General features: G+C 40.6%; 1 pseudogene; it reads left to right on the forward strand.

Moving 5' to 3' along the window:
* The first annotated feature begins 217 nt into the window (after positions 1 to 217).
* On the forward strand, positions 218 to 8031 carry LOC120524417 (annotated as a pseudogene).
* The last annotated feature ends 444 nt before the right edge of the window (positions 8032 to 8475 follow it).

Raw genomic sequence — 8475 nt, forward strand, 5'->3', positions numbered from 1 at the left:
AGTAGCAAAAGCACAGTACAGGGGAGATTCCATGAGACAAGGGTGTAAGATAGCAGGTCTGTGTCACACACACTTTAAATAAATAAATGCACTTGAATTTAGGGTGGGGTGTAGGCAATGTGGTGGAGCGGCTCCAAAGGCAAACGTAGGGGCAGGAAATCACACATCTACATGCACATGTGTGAGATCGACCCATTCCCTAAACAGAACTTAGGCCATGACTGCCAAACCTATGTCCCACAGGGTTTTAAAGAGAACTGAGACACATGTGAGGGAGAACAACAAAAAAGAACGGGAGGAAATGAGAGGACCGTAAGTGAGCGTAGTACTTGGTGCCTGAGTCAGCTAGAGACAGAAGAGGCAGAGCGGTCAGTATCCCCACAGAAGAGTAAAGAATAAGGACTCTAGGGGCAGATCATTACCCACTGAGTTAGTGAAGGAGTGGGTATGATGGTGGTGAAGTCCTCCTTAGGGATCCCTAGCATGCCAGCAGAGCTTAAAGAAAGACGGTAGGACAGCTGGCTCTAAGCAGTCTGGAAGTCTTCAATGGAGGCAGCCAAGATGAGAGTTGGAAAGGAGGGCGGCAGCTGCTGGTGTTTCCACCGCTGAGCAAGCCATGGGGTGATTTAGGGACACAGGAGAATGGAAGTTGTGCTGGACTCAGAAAGAAGGGAGAAAGAGCAAGGACATGATGACTGTGTACTTTTTATTAAAGTTTTATCTTGGGATTATTTATGGAATTTTAGCTCATGAATGGTTACTTTGATTTTCTTCTTCTTCTTCTTCTTTTTGGTCCATAGGCTTAATACCCGTAGGTGTTGACCATCCACTGCATCAGTTCATACCACTTGGCTCTGTCACTTCCTATTGTTGTCAGTCTAGCAATATCCTTACCAGTTCAATCTTCCTTGTCATCTGCCCACCTTCATTGTGGCCTTCCCTTTCTATTTGTGCCAGCCATGCTTCCAAACATAACTATTTTAACGAGACTGTTGTCTTTAATTCTTGTGATGAGTCCAAATAGATTAATTTTATGTTCAATAATCTTTTGCACTATGTTATTTTTGGCACCCACTTGTCATCACACTGACTCATTTGTGACCCTTTATTGCCATCGGATGTTCAGTAATCTTCTGTAACAGTGCATTTCAAAAGCCAGTAGCTGGTCTCTGTCTCAATGTTTGAGGGTCCATGTCTCTGCTTTGTAAAGTAAAACAATCAAAATACACAACCAACTTACATATATTTTTGTATATTATCTGACATTTTTACTCCTCTAGATTCTCTTGATTCCCTTCAGAGCCTTAGTAGCTTTCACTATCCAGAGACAAATTTCCTTACTGCAGTCTTCATCTGATGTTACCAGGCTGCCCAAATACTCGAACTGTGTGACATTCTCTAACGTTAAGTCGTTGTCCAATTGACTCTCAACTCAGTACCACTGACTTTGATTTTATTGATTATTTATTTATGGAAGATCTCCTTTGCACTGAACTTTTTGAACACTTGTTTGTTTGTAATTTTAAATAAAAGTCCCTTGCTGACTCTGTGTGTGTTTCCTCACTTCTCTTGATAAAAAAGGGAAAATAAACTCAGGCAATCCTGATGATTATAATCATGCCAAAGCAGAGGGTAGAATTGAGACAAGGGGCAGGAATCCATATAATATTAGTGAATGTCCTGAGAGTAATCACTTCCTCAGGAACAAATGTAGAGCAACACATGGTTTACTTCTTGTTTATTAACATTTTTTCAGTGTATGTAGAAGTCTAATGGAAGTTCTTTCATGAGCACTCCTGCAGTTACTTCTGGGTTTCCTCTGGATTCAGAGCATGGACCAATAAATTTTTCCTCTGTGTCTTTTGGAGAAACGGTATAATTTGTATGAAGATGTCACATAGCGTATTACTAAAATAAAATAACTATTCCATGTTATCAGTAATTATTTGCTTTAGTAAGATAAAACAAAGGATAGCTCTAAATTGAATTCAACAACATTTACAATAACAAATATCAATTTTTTGTCATTCCTTTGCAGTCTAACAAGAAAGTATGGAACAAGTGAAAATGATGGAGATTTGAGGAGAGTGATTTAGTTAGTTAGTTAGCACTCTCTAACCTCAGACACAAATGAACTCTGCATTGGGACTAGTGGTAAAATTTCTGGTGGCCCATTATCTCTGTGGGTTGTGCAGTTGGGCCACAAACTGTGAGACAGGGTAAGGAAGCACATGATAGATAAAGAGAGTGGACTGCACTGCATCATCAGTGCTTGAGTACTATCGTACTAACTATACTATCGTACTAACTCCTAGGCCATCCCCGTGACTCTAATTTAACCACCTAATGGGAGAAAAAAAATACGGACTCATGAAACATAGATATGAGAAGAGTTTGAGTAATGTTTTCAGAAGACCAGAACAGGACTAAAAGGAAGAATATAAAGGAAAAATAATGTAACTTATTCCAAAAAGGGGAAGCAACATATAAGAAAAAATAGCAATTTATAGGAAGGGACTCCTGTCATGGTCAAAGCATAATAGTGGTAATTCTGTAGCCTGTTTACAAAAACTACTTACAATGGCAATGATCTAACTGTCACTATTACTGATACTCTATTATTTTAGTTTAGCATACTCGTTAGAGCAGCTGGCGTGGCTGTTCATATTGCATTGTATTTGTGTTTTTTACAATAACTGTGGCAATCATTTTACCATTACTATTACACATCAGTTGCATTTCTAATCTCCATGTATTGCTGAATCATTCAGTCTTTGAAATAGTTAATCCTCCTGCCGTGATATGAATGAATAATTTGTCTTTATCTTTAAAAGGCCCATATTATATGTTTCCACCAAAATTAATCTCTGTAGTACTACTGCATTGTAGTAAATTCATTGCAATCTAGCCTCTGCAACCTGGACTTTGACTTTTCCTTTTTCTTGGGTACACCTCTTTACAAAGCACCTTGGGACTTTTTAGACTTTCTTCCTTTTTGTCATCATCTTCCAACCCGCTTAGCCCTGAACAGGGTCGTGGTTTCTGGAACCTATCCCAGCTAGCTTAGAATGCAAGGCAGGAACAAACCCTGGACAGGGAATCAGACCATCGCAGGGCAAACACACACACACACATATTGTACAGTACTTTAGTATTAGTAGTTTAGTATTGCCAATCCACCTAACCTGCATGCCTTTGGACTATGAGAGGAAAACGGAGCACCCAGAGGAAACCCACACAGATATAGGGAGAACATGGAAACGCCAAGCAGAGAGGACACAGAATGCGAACCCTGGTCTCCTTACTGTGTGGAAGTAGCACCATCATTGTGCCACCATCTTTCTTTTTTGTTCTGCATCTAAACATCTACAGCTGTAATAATTTAGTTATCTTATCGAGCAACCTTGATTATTCTTTGAGCTGTTTTTTTTTTGTCTAGCCTCGGAAATGTGGTTCTGCAGGCCATCTGATATCACTGGCTTTCTGTTGTTTCTGGAACAACATTAGAGTTGTTGTTCCAAGACTGTTAGTCTCATATAAGTAATCAGCTTTAAAGTCAGCCTCTTACATCATAAAGCAAGAACTGCATAAAACAACCCAAAGTTCCCCATTAGAATTATAAAAAATAACCTTCCATTTTCATTCACAAAAACACATGCAAAATCATCTGAGGTAACCAGGCCTTTTAAGCTATTACTAGCTACGGTATCTTTCAAAGACAGATAATAGAATAATATTTAATATATCTTGTCCTAAGTGTACTTTCAGCACTTTTCCTCTGTATTTGCATGTGTGAACATCAATTAACCTGCACTCCTTATTTGCAGTGTTGTTGGATTATTAATCAGGCAGTTAAACAGGCAGCAAGGGACCTTGTGTTTTGTTGCAGAAAGGTTCGGCGCTGTTAAGTCAACTCAGGAGTTGTAGGAGTGACTTGATGTAACACCTATCATTTCCAATAAGTTTGAAATAATAAATTCACAACTGAGAAACTATTCCGACTGGTTATTGGAATATTAAAGTATCTATCTATCTATCTATCTATCTATCTATCTATTACACTGGTGACAAGGTGGTTGAATCTTAGGAGATAGTATTATAGCGGGTAATGGCAACATATGGGAAAATTTCTGAGTTTGATCCAGAGACAACATGATCTGGCAACAATATATAGAACGACTGGAATATTACTTTGAGGCCAATGACATCGCGGGCAGCGGTAAAGTGTACAGACTTTTAAGAGACTTATGTCAGACCTCCAAACCATCCGAGCTCACTTTTATTCAAACTCACTTTACTTACAAATCATTTTGCCCCCAAACCCAGCGTGATTGTTCGAAGATACAAATTTCATTCCAAAACGAGGAACGCAGACCAGTCGGTGTCAGATTTTGTAGCCGAACTGCAAAAGGCATCTGAGTTTTGTGAGTTTGGTGGCAATCTGGAGGACAAGATACGAGACAGACTGGTATGCGGCATAAACGATGATCGAATGCAACATCGGTTACTGGCAGAAACGGAACTTCCATTGAAAAAGGCCATGGAAACTGCACTGGCTATGGAAGCGACGGACAAAGATGTCATGGCTTTACAACAGCAACTGCAGATTGTAAGTACTGGAGACATTAAAGTGCATAAACTCCATGCATCTCAGACCGAGGAGAAGGATAGTGTTTCCTGTTTTCGTTGCGGGGGCAAGCACAATTGTGTTCAGTGCCGTTTCATATCTGCAGTATACAATTGGTGTCACAAAAGGGGCCCTTAGTGAGGAAATGTTTAATCAGAGACGCAACACAACGACAAACTAGAAAATAAGTTGACCAGAAAGGATAATACAGGTCATTTTCTGGAAGATGAAAAGAAGGGAAGTGAGGATGAAAATGCATTCACACCGTACCAACTAACAAGCAACAAAGTTTCACCATATAATGTCACACTAGAAATAAATGGGCAAAACATTGAAATGGAAATTGACACAGGTGCATCGGTCACCATAATGAGTGAAGAGGTGGGCAGATGACTGGGAGCTGTCGAACTGCAGGAAGCTGATGTGTCATTACGGACATATACTGGAGATTTGGTTCCTGTGTTAGGCAGACTACGGGCTCAAGTTAAATTCAAAGAACAGCAGAAGGAATTGCCTCTGTTGATTGTGAGAGGTAATGGGGCAAATCTCTTGGTCCGAGACTGATTGAGATTGATTAAGCTCAACTGGGGTGAAATATACAGATTACATACTGCCCCTGAGACTTTGGAGTCAGTGTTGGAAAGACTGTATTCAAGGATGGACTAGAAACACTGGTGGGGACAGAGGCAAAGATATTTGTGGATGGGGAGGTTGAGCCTAGATTCTTCAAAGCTCGTCCATTGTTGTACAGTTTGAAAGACAAAGTGAAAAAAGAATTACAGAGACTTCAGAGTGAGGGTATTATAGAACCTGTATGTTTTTCAGAGTGGGCTGCGCCGATAGTACCTGTAGTAAAGGCTGATAGAACAATTTGCATCTGTGGAGTTTACAAGCTCACTGTGAACCAAGTTTTCTAGACTGCATAATTATCCAATTCCCAAAACAGAGGACTTATTAACAGAGTTAGGAGGTGGTATGAAGTTTACGAAATTAGACCTCTCCCAGGCCTATCAACAATTAGTGTTAGAACAAGTGTCCCGCAAGTTCACCACAATTAATACACACAAAGGACTGTTTCAGTATATGCGACTCCCATATGGAGTGTCATCCAGTCCTGGGATATTGCAGCGTACTATAGAAAATATTCGACAAGGCATCCCTCAGGTGGTAGTATGAATTGATGATATTTTGATTACGGGAAAGGACAATAAATGTCATCTTAAACACCTTGATGAAGTACTGGCAAAGTTAATTTCAGCAGAACTAAGAGTACGTAAATACAAATGTTTTTTCATGGCACCTAAAGTTGTTTACCTGGGATATAAAATTGATTGCCACAGCATACACCCCGTGCCAGATAAATTAGCAGCCATTAAGGAGGCACCACAACCTAGTAATCAGACACAGCTTAAAGCATTTCTGGGGTTACTTAATTATTATTATAGATTTCTACCAAATATGGCTACCACCTTGAAACCCTTACATCGACTTTTGCGCAAGGAAACTCAATGGCGTTGGACAGCTGTGGAAGAGATGGCATTTCAGAAAGCCAAAGAAGCATTACAGCCTGACTAGTTATTAGTTCATTTTGAGGAGGGAAGGGAACAGTACCTGTCTTGTGACGCTTCACCTTATGGGGTGGTAGCAGTCCTCTCCCACAGCTGGGAAGATGAAACAGAAAGACCCATTGGTTATATGTCCCATACACTGACTAAAGCTGAGAGGGGTTATTCACAACTTGAAAAAGAAGCATTAGCCATAATCTTTGGCCTGAATAAGTTCCATCAGTACCTTTTTGGCAAATCATTTGTAATTGTGACAGATCACAAGCCCTTGTTAGGACTATTTGGGGAACAGAAGGGGGTCCCACAGTCAGCAGCAGCACGTATTCAGCGCTGGGCATTGACTCTAACTTCTTATGAATATACTTTAATGTATAAAGAAGGAATACGACATGCTAATGCTGATGCTTTGAGTTGCCTTCCACAAGGTGGAGAGAGTGAAGAAACCCCACAAACTGATGAAGTCATCAGGCTGTTGGAGCACATGGACAGCACTCCAGTTGGTGCATACCAGATTAAGACTTGGACACAACGAGACCCTGTATTGTCAGTGGTTTATCAGTGGGTGCTCGAAGAGAACTGGCCAAATAAACCTGTTGAGCTAACTTGGCAACTGTATATTCACAGGAAAGCAGAGCTGAGTGTGGTGGATGGCTGCATACTGTGGGGGAGCCGGGTTGTAATACCTCCACAGGGTTTAAAGACATTAATAAAAGAATTACATGAAGCACACCCAGGCATCTAACCTATGAAAGCACTGGCTCGCAGTTACCTTTGGTGGCCAAATATAAATAAAGAAATAGAGCTTGCAGTCCGGAAATGTGTCATTTGTCAAGAAATTCAGGCTTTTCCTGCAGGGGCACCACTTCATTCTTGGGAGTGACCTGAACAACCATGGGCTCGTCTTCATATGGATTTTTGTGGACCAGTGATGGGTAAGATGCTGTTGATTTGTATAGATGCACATTCAAAAAGGATAGAGGCCCACCCAATGCAATCCATCACATCGTTGGTCACCATGTAAAAATTACAAAGTATTTTTGCCACGCATGGCTTACCAAGAGTTGTAGTAACAGACAATGGAAGCAGTTTTGTTAGTGCTGAAATTAACTATTTTTTTAAAATGAATGGCATTAGACATGTAACATCAGCCCCTTATCACCCGGCATCAAATGGTCTGGTAGAAAGACCAGTCCAGACAGTTAAAGAAGGCCTGCGGAAGTTAACAAGTGGGACACTTGAAACTAGACTAGCACGGTTCCTGTTACACTATAGGACAACACCACAGACGACCACAGGCATATCTCATGGTGAGTTATTAATGAGGCAGCAACTACAGATACATTTGGACTTAGTAAGTCCGAGACTGGGGGAAAGAGTGGCACAGAAGCAATTAAAAATGAAGAGGACATTGTCAGTGACAGCCTGTTTATATTTGTAATTTCCAGACATCAGACTGGTCCTATTTCTTGGAGAGTGGAGACAAAGAATGGGCAGATGGTCAAACAACACCAAGACCACATCCGTCCCAGTTATGACCAACCCGGGGCAATACAGACAGTGCAACAAGATGATTTCTTGGTTCCGTTGGCAGATGATCGTCAGAGAACAGACCAGGCAGAAGACAGGTCAGTAATTAAACCCCTTACTATGCCAGAACCTGAACAGTGGCCCACACTTGGAGGACACAGACAGGGCAGAGACAGTTCCACCTTTCCAAAGATATCCTGTTCAACTGAGGAAAACACCATCTTATTTGAAAGATTACTTTTGAACATGAACGGGATGATTTTATTTCAACAGGAGGTTAGCAAAGCCAGTACACTAAATAGAGCACCATAAGTGGATAAATGATTATTATTCATATTATTATCATTGATATTGTTCTTGTTCATTTTTTTTTTTTTTCTTCAATTCAGTATTACCGAGAGGTTAGAATCAGTTTAAGGGGCGAGATGTTGGATTATTAATCAGGCAGTTAAACAGGCAGACCAGGTAGCAAGGGACCTTGTGTTTTGTTGCAGAAAGGGTGGGCGTTGTTAAGTCAACTCAGGAGTTGTAGGAGTAACTTGATGTAACACCTGTCATTTCCAATAAGTTTGAAATAATAAATTTACAACTGAGAAACTATTCTGACTGGTTATTGGAATATTACAAGTGTGTTTCTGTAAGGCCTGCTTCTCAGATTCTGATTTAATACTTGCCTCATTTTAAGGTGACTCTCTCATGCCTCATATGCCTTTACTCCTCCTCGTGCATCTTATACTCGCACTTCCTCTTTCACCA

The sequence above is a fragment of the Polypterus senegalus genome, chromosome 2 (assembly GCF_016835505.1).
Source record: "Polypterus senegalus isolate Bchr_013 chromosome 2, ASM1683550v1, whole genome shotgun sequence".
NCBI lineage: Eukaryota > Metazoa > Chordata > Cladistia > Polypteriformes > Polypteridae > Polypterus > Polypterus senegalus.